Genomic DNA, 13,895 nt, shown 5'->3' on the forward strand with positions numbered 1-13,895 from the left:
CACCAAAAGTTCACAATCCTTTTCCTCCACATATATTACTTTTAGAAGTTTTCCATGCTAACATCATCGAATGCAGAGTCTAAGTTAATATTTCATTCACCATGAACAATAATGGTCTCGTCTGTCCTGATAAAAGGTTTGTAACAAAAGACATGTCAATTTCTTTATTTGCTTACATATTTACTTATTTGTTTTAGGATATCATTCCTTAGTTACTTCAAACAATGGTCCATTTGGAATGACTATAAAGTTGTGACAGATTACATTTCAGGCTTTATTTTAATGTTTCAATTAATGGAGTCGGTGCTCCTCATTTTGACTTCTGGTTTGATAACTTAATGCAAGACCTTTTTAAAGGCATCAACTGCTTCCTTGATAATTCTGTGTGCTATATAGTAATCATACCCCTATGTTTCTTCATAGCTGTAGTCAGTGCTCATTTCTTTTGCCATTTGTACCCAGTTTTCTCATATTCCAGAATATATCAATATCTTCTTTATGGTTTCTGCTGTGAACTTATTTTATATTCTGTGGTACATATATCTGTATGGTCTACTTCTCACCTAGTTATCCATTGTATAGTTCTATGAGGTGTACTAAAGTGTGATATAGCAACTAGTAACATAAATATAAAGTATACAGTGCATTGAATATAATTCAACAGTTTAAAATACACTTATTTAGAAATGATCAAAAGATGTGATTACAAAGGATTCCTAATACTTCCAGATATTATAATATGTATAACTTTAACATGAGTTACTCACTACTTTAAGGGAGTACTGGATGGACAAGTATATCATATCTTCAGAGAATTTGGACATATTGCTGAAGGCATTTCAATAAATGAATGAGTAAGTAACATATCCATTAAAAATTAAGTAACACATCCATTTAAAGTGCTGCTGAATGTGTTGTTTATATGAAATTATACGAATTAACATGGATATGGTGCATACATCAATCATGTCATGTGGTTTTGTCTATGGGTAGATGGTCATATTTACTTGCTTTTATTGAACTGTTTATGCACAATGCTGCTCATGTTATTGTACAAATTAGGTTTTAACATTGCTATTGCTATTTTCTAGCCTGTTCAAAATTTTACATACCTTTTACTCCTGCTAATTGATCATTTCCACACTGGACATGGTTTAAGCCTGCTCCACTCTGCCTCACTATGCACAGCTCCACTTCATTCCTTACCTTAATCCCATTCCCACCTATCCATGACTTCACTTCCTTTATACTTGCTTTGCCCCTCCCATCCCAAATTCTAACCTATCATGTACTCTTCATAATCCCAACTTCAGCAACTTAACACCCATCTCATTATTCACATACTGTCACCCCTACCAACTTCATAAACTTAGCACCCACTCTGCGTGCCATTACACATGCATAATTACCATTACACAGTGTACTCACATATTAGATTCGGATCCTTTGTACCTCTGACTGTCTTCAGATATCATCATTATCTTTTACTTCACATTCGTATAAATTAAAACTATCTAATTATAAGCTTGCACAAGTTATTCCTACTGTGTTGCATATTTCTTTTTTTTTTTTTTTATAACTCCAGTTATATCGGGTCTATATTATAACTGTGAAAGCTGTCTTTCACAAATACATGTTCATTGACACATAAATGTCAAAGAACGAGAACAGCGAAGGGCAACAACAGTGAAAATGAGAACAACTAGTTAGTGTGCATCATCTAACATAGCTAATCTCAAATGACACCAGGTCAAATGTTAACTCTAAAAGGATCTGTGTACTTAATGTCTTTATGACCATTATACCAGATACACTTAAACAGCTACAGATACTCTCAACACATTAAATGTTTTTGTATGTAGAATGTTTGATAAATGCCTTAAAGGCAATATTTTTTATTTCTAATTGCATTTCTTACTTGTTATTATCTGCCTTTGTGGCCAGGGTCATGGCTAAAAAGGACCCTTGGACCAGTTCATTTACTCAGTTAACAAACTATAAATAAGTAAAAATATTTATTGAACATTACATTGAAATATCCTTAAAAGGTAAGGAAGGAGATGTGTTTACATTTTCTTTTAAAATGGTAATGGCTGTATGGTTCATTGGCATAGCCCCCTTTTGGACATCAACTGAAGAAATATGAACAGCAAAGGTTATAACCAAGAAAAAGGCTCCTGTATTTCATTTCACATATTACCTCAAAAATAGAAAGAAACAGAAAAATGCAAAAAGTGTTTGTCATTTTGTTGACTTAAATTGTCATATGTTCTATAATGCAGATGCACGCAGCAGAGCTACAACAAATTAAACTGGTTTCTTCATACTGACTTAGTAAGTATATTATATGGGAGCAACATGCTTACTGGATGTGTCACATCTGATAGAATCACAAAGTATCTTAGTAGGTATTACATTTTAAAAGCAAAGTTTGGTTCTGCAAACTTTTAAATGGAAGTCTTAAAGTTTTATTCTTAGATAACTATTGCCATAGTTTGGACAACTGCACTTCTTATTTTAAGGAATGTAAAGGAATGATTAATACAATATATAAAACATTCAGATGTTTGCTAAATTGTTGCTCAGTGGACAATATTGCAGTGGCCCATGTTTACACTGTGTATTCTGTGTAAGAAATTTCCTTTTAAAGGGAAAATGAAAAAGACAAATGCAGCATGTCTACTTCATTTTTTTCAATAAATTGCCTGTACTAATAATGCTTCCTGAAGAACTACAAAATCACGAAGAAACACAAAGAAACCAAATAGTCCATCAAAGACAGAATATCCAAAGAAATTCTGATTGAGACTGACACAGCAAATGGACAACTGAATGAAGATTTCTAAAAACTTGATATGCTTGGAGTTGGTTATATCATTAAGGGAAACACATTGCTGTTCTTCTGCATGGGGGGCTTTGTAAACCCACATGAAAATTCTTTGATGGCTTGTCCATTTTCATCCATAACTCTTGACAACACAGTCTTCACACAATCAGTCATTGATTAAGTACCACATTTACCAACATATGTTAAATCAAGGGGAAAATAAAAAGGAAATGTTGCTTGAAGAGATTGGAATAAAAACGTGATATTTCTGGAAATCATGATAAGATAATGACTCAGCAATGTTTTTCAATAAATTACTAGCTACAGTCCAACTGTAATTTGACATTAGAAGCTTCACTTTTATCTTTTAATACACAGAAAAATTCTTCACATTAACTCATTTTAACAGCATGGTAGTTTAATACTATTAAATTTGCTATTTATGTCAATGTAAAAAAAAAAAACACTGTACCATGCAAAAGCATCAAAGTCTTTAGGATGTTTATACTTCATTGCTGTGTATAAACTTTCTTTGCGTCTTTGTTATATTCTTTATATCTATTATTCCATACTTTGATTCTACATTTTGTACATAGTTGCCTACTTTCAAATTACTGTTATTCTCTTCTTTGTGGCATTTGCCTGTAGCAAATTCCTATTTATAATTGTGCCTTTTCTCCTATTATTTTGCAATTTGGCTCAGGCAATGGCTATAACAGGTTTTCTACCAGCCCATTCCACTCTTTTTATACAAACAAACATTTAGTCGTTTGACCAATTAAAATTAATTAATCAAAATTTCCTAATTGAAAACCTTTTAAAAGGACAATACCAAGTAAAATTTCCCCATTATTATATAGCCATCCTATTAATAAAGAAATCACATTTAAATGAAAACATCCTAAATCTCAAAATGCCTTAGTTTTAAAATAGGCATCAGTGAGCAACTCTCATTTAATCCAGGAAATAAAGTTGTATTTAACCTAATCAGCCATTGAGTTTCTTTTACATTAAGATGTTCATCCATCATTTTCCCCTGTAAATCCATTTTAATAGAATCCAAAATGAAAAATCTAAAGTCATGTTTAGATATGTGCTTGAACAATGCACTTGTTAATTTACCATTCCTAATATCCAAGAAGTGCTCATACATACAATCCATGAGCCTTCTGGATGTTTTTCCCACATAAAAACATGGGCATTCAGTACACTGGGCCATGTATATCACATTGATAGTATTACAATTATAGTAATCTTTACATGTATATTTCTTCCTTTGAATAATAATGTACTCACCTGTACTTAAGCAAGGAAAAGATAATAAATTAGTTTGCTCATATTGACCCAGTTTATTATTAAATATGTACTATAAAATATTTACTTTCATCTTTACTACAAGATTTAGAGATATATTAATTAATAAAGATCAAACTGGATTTATAGTCAATAGATTAACATATGATAATATCAAAAGGGTAGCAACTATCTTAGATTTAACAAAAGGAATTAACTAAAATCAACCCTAATTAGCTCAGACATAGAACTTTTAATTCTGCAGATTGGTACTGACTTCTGCCTTACACTTTTATTCTCCCCTCCTTATACTAATCCTTTTCCTCCTTTACCTCTCTGTCTCATCCTCTCCCCCGAGGATACTTTCTCTTGCCTGATTCCCCCTTCCTTCCCTGATACTTTTTCCACTCTCCTCTGGTCTACTTTGTGTGCCCCGCTCCGCTCCCCACCCTACCCCCATATCCCACCCACCCCCAGGGGTCCTACATTTATATTTCTACAAGCCACACCTCCTACTACTGCTATCCTATCCAATTCACAGTCTCACAGATTGTGTAACTTCCTTCACTTAGTCACACCTACATACCACTTTAACCAACCCACCACTATCTCACTAAAGTCCTATACCATTACAGCCCATTCCACTCTACCCCCTACTCCCACCACACACCCCTCTACAACATATCAGGAAACCCTACTTCACATACAACTATCTTATCATGTCTACAACTATCCTCCACTCACAACTTAAACTACCTATCACCTTCTTACTATTATTCCTTCTCATTACTACCTACTTCTTAACCTCCTATGAACACTCCTTAACTATTTCTCTCTCACTTCCCTCAAAACATACTAGTACACCTACAACATACCTACCTTCATCCTATTTACCTACCTCATCACAAACCATATATCTACTTCCCAAATACCATAGACTATTTCATTGTAAACTACTAAAAACTAAATCAAAGAAAGTATTTGACACATCTCTAAAACACATATCCAAAAACTATGGTCTACTACTCCATCTACTTCAGGACGGTGACATACACCCCAATCCAGGCCCTCAACCTACAACTACTGAAACACACAGTCACCATATAAAAGCTCTCCTTCCTCCATCAACTATAACTACAAACATACTATCCTTGGCCCACCTAAATATATGCAGTATCTGTAATAAAGTTAGTCAAATACACGCCCTACTAGAAGTACACAACTTTGACATTCTATGCTTATCAGAAACCTGGCTAAAACCATCTATTAAAGATATTGAAATTACCCCACCTGGATATAACATTGTTAGACTTGATCGCACCTCCAAGAAAGGAGGTGGAGTAGCTATCCTATATAAATCTAACCTGAAGCTTACTCTTCTTGACCTTGCTCTTACCCAAAACAATAATGTCGAAATAATCTGCTCTAGAGTTCAAATTAATACTACTAAATCAATAAACATCATTTGTGCTTATCTGCCTCCAGGAAATAATATCCCACATTAGAACAACTTCTTGAACAACTCTCAAATTACCTCCCCAAGAAACACTACTTCTTGGAGACTTTAACATTGACTGGAAATCTTGTAACAATGCTAACCCTACTTCCCATTTAAACCTTTTGGTTTCAAACAACTAATTGATAGTGCCACTAGAATAAATAAAACAAGCAAAAAGAAACCACCTTAGACTGGGTTCTTACAAACTCCCCTCACAAAGCTACAAAACTGGCATCCTTCCTGATGACCTTAGCGATCACTCCCTCACATATGTCATTAGAGCTAAAACTCATCAAAACTTACCTACCTCACATAGAACACTATATTCAAAGAAACAATTTAATCCCCAAAGATTTCAAACAGAACTCTCACAATACAATTGGACCCCTCTAAAGCACCTCTCTCTCAACAAAGCCATAGAATATTTCAACTCAGCATTCCTTACAATCCTAAACCACCATGCCCCAAGTCGTACCATTAGAATAAAGACCAGAACAGCACCCTGGCTTACCTCTAATACTAAACAAAAGATCAGGCTTAAAATAAATCTTGGAAGAAATGGCTCCTCTAGAAACCCAACAGACTATCAAACCTTTAGAGAGCTGAGAAACAAAACGAAAAATGCTATTATTTCAGACAAAAAGAACTACTATGTAGAACTTCAGCAATCCACAAAAAGAACCAAAAAGGTTCTGGTCTACTATCAATCATCTACTTACCCCAGGTAAAATAGTAACACCTAACCCACAGAATCTAGACCCTGATAATCCCTCTTTAATAGCCAATAACTTCAATAGCTTCTTTACCACTTCCATACAAACACTAGCAAGCCATTTATCCCCTGATGCTTCCCAACTGATCTTAAGTAACACCAACAACGTCATTCCTTCCCTTCAACTTCAACCCATACCCACCTCCTACATACAATCTCTCTTACAAAAACTTAAACCCACTACCCCCTCAGCAGATAAGCTTCCTGTTGAATTTCTTCAGGTAGCAGCAAAAGCTATAGCCTACCCTGTTTCGATCCTAATAAACAGATCCATAAAAGAAAGTGATTTTCCAGCAATCTGGAAGATATCACACATCATACCCTTACATAAAGGAGGCAAATCCACTGACCTCTCTAACTACCACCCAATAGCACTATTATCTCCACTAGCTAAAATCATGGAAAAATGTATACACAAACAACTACTTAACCATCTCCTTCAAAATAACCTACTAGCAAACACTCAACATGGATTTAGACCCTCACATAGTACAACCACTGCACTACTTTCCTTTACTAACACAATAAACTGTAACCGTAATAATAACAAACTAACTGCTTCTCTTTTCCTAGACCTGTCAAAAGCCTTCGACATGGTCAACCATAAACTTCTCCTACACATACTAAACTCACTTGCCTTGGATTTTTCCTCCTTAACGTGGTTCTCATCCTACCTTGAAAACCGACAACAAGCAGTACTCTGGAAAAATTCTCTATCTGCTCTACTACCTATCTCCTTAGGAGTACCTCAAGGATCAATATTAGGCCCACTCTTATTCTCTATCTTTATTAATGATCTTCAATCATCTATCCATAACACTACCTGCATACAATATGCAGATGATTCTACCATCATCTGTACAGCTCCCACCCAATCTGAACTCCAGTCACTCACACAATCTACCTTTTCAACCGTTGAACAATGGTTCTCAAAAGATGTCTCCTTCTCAACTCCAAGAAAACAAAACTATTACTATTCTCACCTACCCACAAATCTCCTCAACTAAATTTTACTATTACTGCAGCTGACAATTCTCTTATCTCCCCAGACTCTACTACCAAACTGCTTGGTGTTACTATTGATAATAATCTTAACTATGATTGTCATATCAATAACACTATAAAAGCAGTAAATAAAAAGATAGGTTCACTGTACAGAATAAAACCCTTCCTTACTCCAGAAGCACGGACCACCTTAGCTCAATCACATCTTATCTCCACCCTACTGTATGCTTCCTCTATTTACACCAATCTCTCTAAAGGTAACCTGAAAATCTAACTACATCCTATCATAATATAGCCCGTTTGCCACAGCATCCCAGTTCAGAACTCACCACTGTAATAACTTAAAACAATTACATTGGTTAGAACTACCTAACAAGCTTATCTATCAACATCTCTTAATTACACTTATCTTTCTTTTTCAACCAACTAAAACACCAGCTCTCAGTAACCTCCTTACTCCCTACAAAAACTTGAAACAGTTATGATCTGCGAAAGATACAAGTCACCACAACTAGAATTACAAATTCAGCAGGTAACTGTCTATTTTCAAACTCCATAGGGAAAGTATGGAATAACCTCCCCACACATTACCTCACTAGACTCCTTTCAACTTTTCAAAAACAACTTCTATTACATCTTAACAACTTGTGGGACTGCTCCTGTAGCAATGCAGACTAAATGACTTCTTCACTCTTCAGCCATACCTCCCTACGTAAAATCACTATCTTTCCTGCTATTTCAAATGACTAAATTACTGTACTGTTCTAAAAAAATATGAATATATAGCTTAGGCTATTTGTTTTTACCTGTTTTTTTCGCTGTATTTTCTACTACACTAAAATGTATGCATTGTTGCTTAAATGTTTAACCTTGTTTTAATTGTGGAGCTTTTCTCCCCGGGCCTCCACTGAAAATGGAAATTATCCAGCTGGACTAGCCCGGTCAACAAATGTAAAATAAAAAATAAAATAAAAAATAAATAATAATAAATAAATAAATAAAAACTTTAGAAGCATTTGCACTTTCACAACAATTTGCTGGAGTATTAAAAGACTTGTATAAAGACTCCAAAGCATATGTTAAAATGGGATGTCAAATTTCTCAAGGATTCACTTTAAACAAAGGCAGAAAGCAAAGGTGTCTCTTGTCCCCTCTTTGATTTGCATTAGTTACTGAACCCTTAGCTAATAGTATAAAAAGCAATGAAAAATTGACAAATTTTAAATTAATAAATATTGTCAATCTATCATACAGCTTTTTGCAGAGATTTAAATTATTCAGACAAAGCAATAGATGAGGAAATTCAAAGGTTTCAAGTATTGCTGCTGAAATTTAATAATAAAACTGAAACTTTAGTAATAAATAATTTACTAGCTAGTAAAAAATTAGGAAGAAAAGGAACTAATAATTAATAATTATTTTGAAAAAATATTTGAAATCTCATTTATTAAAAATGGAATTATTTTTATTTATTTATTTTTTTATTTTTTTGTCTTTTTACTTTTGATGATAGGGTAGTACTTATTAAAATTATTATATTTTTTCAAGATTTATATATATATATATATATATATATATATATATATATATATATATATATATATACATACATACACAGACACATACACACACACACACACACACACACACACACACACACACATACATTATATATATATTTTTATATATATATAGATATATATATATAAAATATATATGCATTCAATAGCTTTAATACCTGACAAAAAACTTTAAAAAAAACTTTACTCAAAATCTGAGAATTCTCTTTGGAAATCATATAAGATTATGGGAGTAAGGACATATTGGCTTCTCCGATGTAGAATCTTATTCCATTGCTGCAAATATTAGCTCTATTATACTCTGGATAGTTTCAAATTATACTAGTCAATGGAAAACCATTCAGGAGCAGGCTATACTAAATTCTGTTACATGTTTATCAAATATGATAAAATAGAAATATGTGACAATACTTTCATCTGGTTAATAAAATTTACCTTAGGAGGAAATTAATTTTAATATTTAGACTCTGCATATATGAAATAGATTCTTATAAAAGTTAAGAAATATGATTTTAAAACCCCATTAATATAAAAATGGAAATATTTGTGGTTTCCTACTGCACACACCTCTAGATATAAGGAAACTCAGAACAATGTTAAAATGAATTTACTAAAAACATAGATTAGTATTATGGTCTGAGTGCTTTGAAAAAGGGAAAGCTAAGTTGAAATATTTAATGACAGATTATATGCTGGATGAATCTGTTAAAATGTTAATATTATCCATCAGTAAGAAATTAAATGAAATTTCAGGTAATATGAGTAGAAAGGAACAGAACATTATTTCCCCATCATATGAATATATAAATGCTATCTTCAAAGGTACATTGACATACAAAGGAAGCTTCTACAAGTTATATAAGTTAATTGTAAATAATAAATTTGATGCAAAATTCTGTACTTTTTAATAGTGGATTGATGACTCAATAGATGGTAAGGATAAAATGTGGATTGATGACTCAGTAGATGGTAAAAATAAACCTTTGCTACTTAAATCAGTTAGTCAAAATACAAGTTTCTACCAGAAAGTTTTTATGCTGTAATATATACATGGAATGTTTGTTATTCCATTTAAAATCTCTAAGTTAAGTAAAATGACTTCTTCAGTTTATTGGAGATGTAGTAAAGATGAAAAAGCTGATTGGACACACATGTCTAAGGATTTTGAAAAATTAAATATATATTGAAAAATGGTAAGTATGTTTTTTAATGTTGGTTGATACTTGTTCTTTAACTAGATGGATAATGTTAATGAATGTTCCACTTCCTTTATCTGTAAAAGTCAAACAATAAAAATGTTTTGGAGTCTCCTGGCAGCAGATAGAAAAGTTATTTAAAAAATTTGAAATAAAACTCAATTTCTATGTTCAAAGAATTTTTAAAGTTAAGAGGATGTTATGTAAACCCAAAAAATAAGCGATTAGAATAAGATCTATAAATCATACTAAGACTTTTAGTTGTTGCGATAGCCCTGAAATGTTGCTAATGAAATACCAAGACTCTTAATGTGATAATTGTATAAGATTATCTTGCTGATTCAATGTATTCTTAACCTTGCATAACAGAATGTGCTCTTGAATGTTTTCCCTTTCTGTATATACATACACACACACATATATATATATATATATATATATATATATATATGTATATACATATATATATATATATATATATATATTTATATATATATATATATATATATATATATATATATATATATATATATGTGTGTGTGTGTGTGTGTATGTGTGTTCTGAATAAAACATTTCTTTAAAAAAAAAAATCACTGTTGAAAACATGTAAGGATATGAGAATTCAAAGTATCTAGCTGAGCTTTCTACTTTACCAGTCATTAATATTAGCTTATTTTAGTGAAAGAGGCTGAATTTAAAAACATAGCCATCATGTTCACATATATTCAAAATGCAATAAATGTTATTTTTTTTTTCTCAGCAATGTGACATAGTACACAAGAGTTCAGATTACAGTATTTATATGATTTATTTAAACAACACCTTTTTCTACAAATTTTATATTTGGAGAGAGTTCATCTTAAGCTTTATATTATACAAGGGACATATTTTTTCATCTAACTAAAAATCTAACATTAAACATTTAGCGTATAATTATTTTGGTGTCTAAGTGTAAGAAATTTACAATATTTGTAACAAAACAAATACAAACTATGGCCCATATTCCAAAAGGATTTCAGCATGCAGTAACATGCTACATCAAGATGTTACCCAATGATAACATCCAAAACAAAAGGGTCAACAAGTCTTTATTCAGCATTTGCTAATGGGGATTGACAGAGCTCTACATGTGATTCCAAAATGGGAATCAAGCTTGCAGCTCAAAAACACTGCAGATTTGTAAATGAGCAAAGGCTGCTTCACTAATTTACAGTGCACTTCTACTTCTAGAGAAGTAGAATGTTGAAGCAACACAGTAACTCTTAGACTTCAATGGTCTCTTTTGGTGATGGAACAATGCTATCTGTATGAGGGATATGATACTGCAGATGGTACCTACTGAGAAGCCAGACCACCTGCTGCAGCAGGTTCTACATAAATATAGGTAGAACTGCTATGTGGGACATCATATATCTATGCAGCTTCAGCCGTATAGCAGCATAGCATTTCTGGTAGTGCAAGTAGTCTGTTGGAAGTGTGGCAATAAGCAATGTCTTTTAGACTCAGCAGATCCACTGAGTACTCTAATAGGGTTGTGCAATAACTGGAGTGAGTATTGACATTCCTTACCATAGATTGTTTTAAAATCTCATTACCCAGTTGTACAAGAGAAGTAACCCTTGACATTCAGCACTTTTGCATTGCAAAGTACTAATCTGGGTTGACCCCCAGAATGATGTTTGTTCCAGCAGCAGGGATGAAATTCAAGTTCAAAGTAGTGGCACAGTAGTGGATCAAGTTATCAGAAGCTGTCTGTTGTACTACCACAAGCCTTTTGGAATTCTACCCTATAATCACAGTTTATTATTAGTTCTAGGGACACATTCTGCTTTGGTGTTTTAAACAATATAAAATGGTGATCATTGTACCCAATACATTTCACTGTAAGTTTATTGACATAACTTACAGCCTGGTTATGTAGAAGGAATCTAAAACTAGAGATGCAGACAACACATGCAAGAGCTGTGTGGGGGCCTATTTGATATTATTGCTTGTTTTGTTTTACGATTTTGTGTAATAGACAACAATATGTTCTAACAAATAGTCAAGCAGTCACATTATCAGTGTACAGTAGTTTTGCATCTTTCCATCTTCATGATCAAATAAATAATACAGAAAAATTTAACACAAATTTGTTATATTCAGCAGTAAAATATTAAAGAAATTATTGCAAAGTGAATCAATAAAACTTTGAACTATCTCTAAAATCATACAATAAAGACAAATTCATACAGCTGAACTCATCAATGAGGCTATGTCTTGTTTCCAAATTATTATTTAATTTAATTATACTAAAGTTAATATGTCAGTTTACTTCATACAGTGAAAGAAGTGTTTAACTTCAACATTGAAGTGCACAGAATGCATATTTTTTAATTGCACAAATTCAGAAAGTGCAGTATTATTAAATTAAATTATGTTAACAAATAGCATATTTTGGCTACTTTGCAGTGCTTAGTAAATACAATAATAAGCTTAAAAAGGGGCTGATACAACTTCATATGTCTTTGCTTATTACAAACTTTTACAAACTTTTAGAAACCATATGATGAATGTACAGCTCTATATTCTTCCTTAAGTTCATTTTATTCAAGTTGCTTGCTTTATTGTAGACTCAGTATTTGTGTCTGTTCACATTATTCCAGGGATCCTGTAGTTAAGAAAAGATGTTTAAGATAATTTAAAAATTCACAATTTCACTATAGACTGTGTACCTCATACAAATACATTTTAAGCAGACTGTACACTTACACAGTCAATTTTGTTTTCATAGTAATACACTCCTGGTACTATATTAGTTTATTATTATTACATCATTAGGTTGGTGGAATATTTTAAATAAATTGTTTAAATTAAAAGTTTTCAAGTTTAATTTTTCCCATATAAATGTATAGTTGCACTTCTATGTTTATTGATTGAGCATGTGTGCATATATATTTCTGATTACATAAAAGTCCTTGTAGTTTAAAACAAAAAAAAAAACACATAAGAAACTCTTGTTTCAATTTGTTATTAAAATCAAGCATCTTCCCTTTCTGTTTTGGAAAAGTGTTTTAAGTCAGGGCTGAATAGAGTGAACTTTCTTGCCTCAAAGTAAATGGAGTAGTCTTCTAAACTGCCCACAATACACGGAGTGCAGGAAAACTGAGGCTAATGGCAGCAACTTTGTCACATGATGGGGATACTCATGATCAAAATATTTTGTTTGGCCCTGTGAAGTATGACAGTACTGCTATGGATCACGATGGAAAAAGTTATAGATGCATTTATTCAAAATACATTTATACACAATAAGCTAACTGTACTCAACCAGAAATTTAACAAATTTTGCAAGGTCTGCTATTCTTTTATGAGAAACACTTCAATGCCCTTACAGTACCGCAGTAAAACAAATGTATAGGTTTTAAAACAAAGTTAAACAAAGTTAAGAAGAACCACAAGGCAATCTAAACCTCACAAGAAGAAATGTGCACCCTATTTAAAGGACAAGGATACAGTCAGGCAACTGGTGGTCACAAGTCATAAGACACATTCACTCACTCCAAAATATGATCTAAACTAACTGTTTGAAGCATATTTGCTGGGTTTAGAGTCCACTGTAGGAAATTAAGGCTGCCCAAACTTTGAGTGAGTTGCACTGAAGAAGATATTTTTGAGTGGAGAACCTCATCAGGTCTGTTTTGACATGGGACCTTAGCAAACTAATAACTACAAAAAATTAAAA

The sequence above is a fragment of the Protopterus annectens genome, chromosome 6.part0, assembly GCF_019279795.1.
Source record: "Protopterus annectens isolate FY-2018-M chromosome 6.part0, PAN1.0, whole genome shotgun sequence".
Classification (NCBI taxonomy): domain Eukaryota; kingdom Metazoa; phylum Chordata; order Ceratodontiformes; family Protopteridae; genus Protopterus; species Protopterus annectens.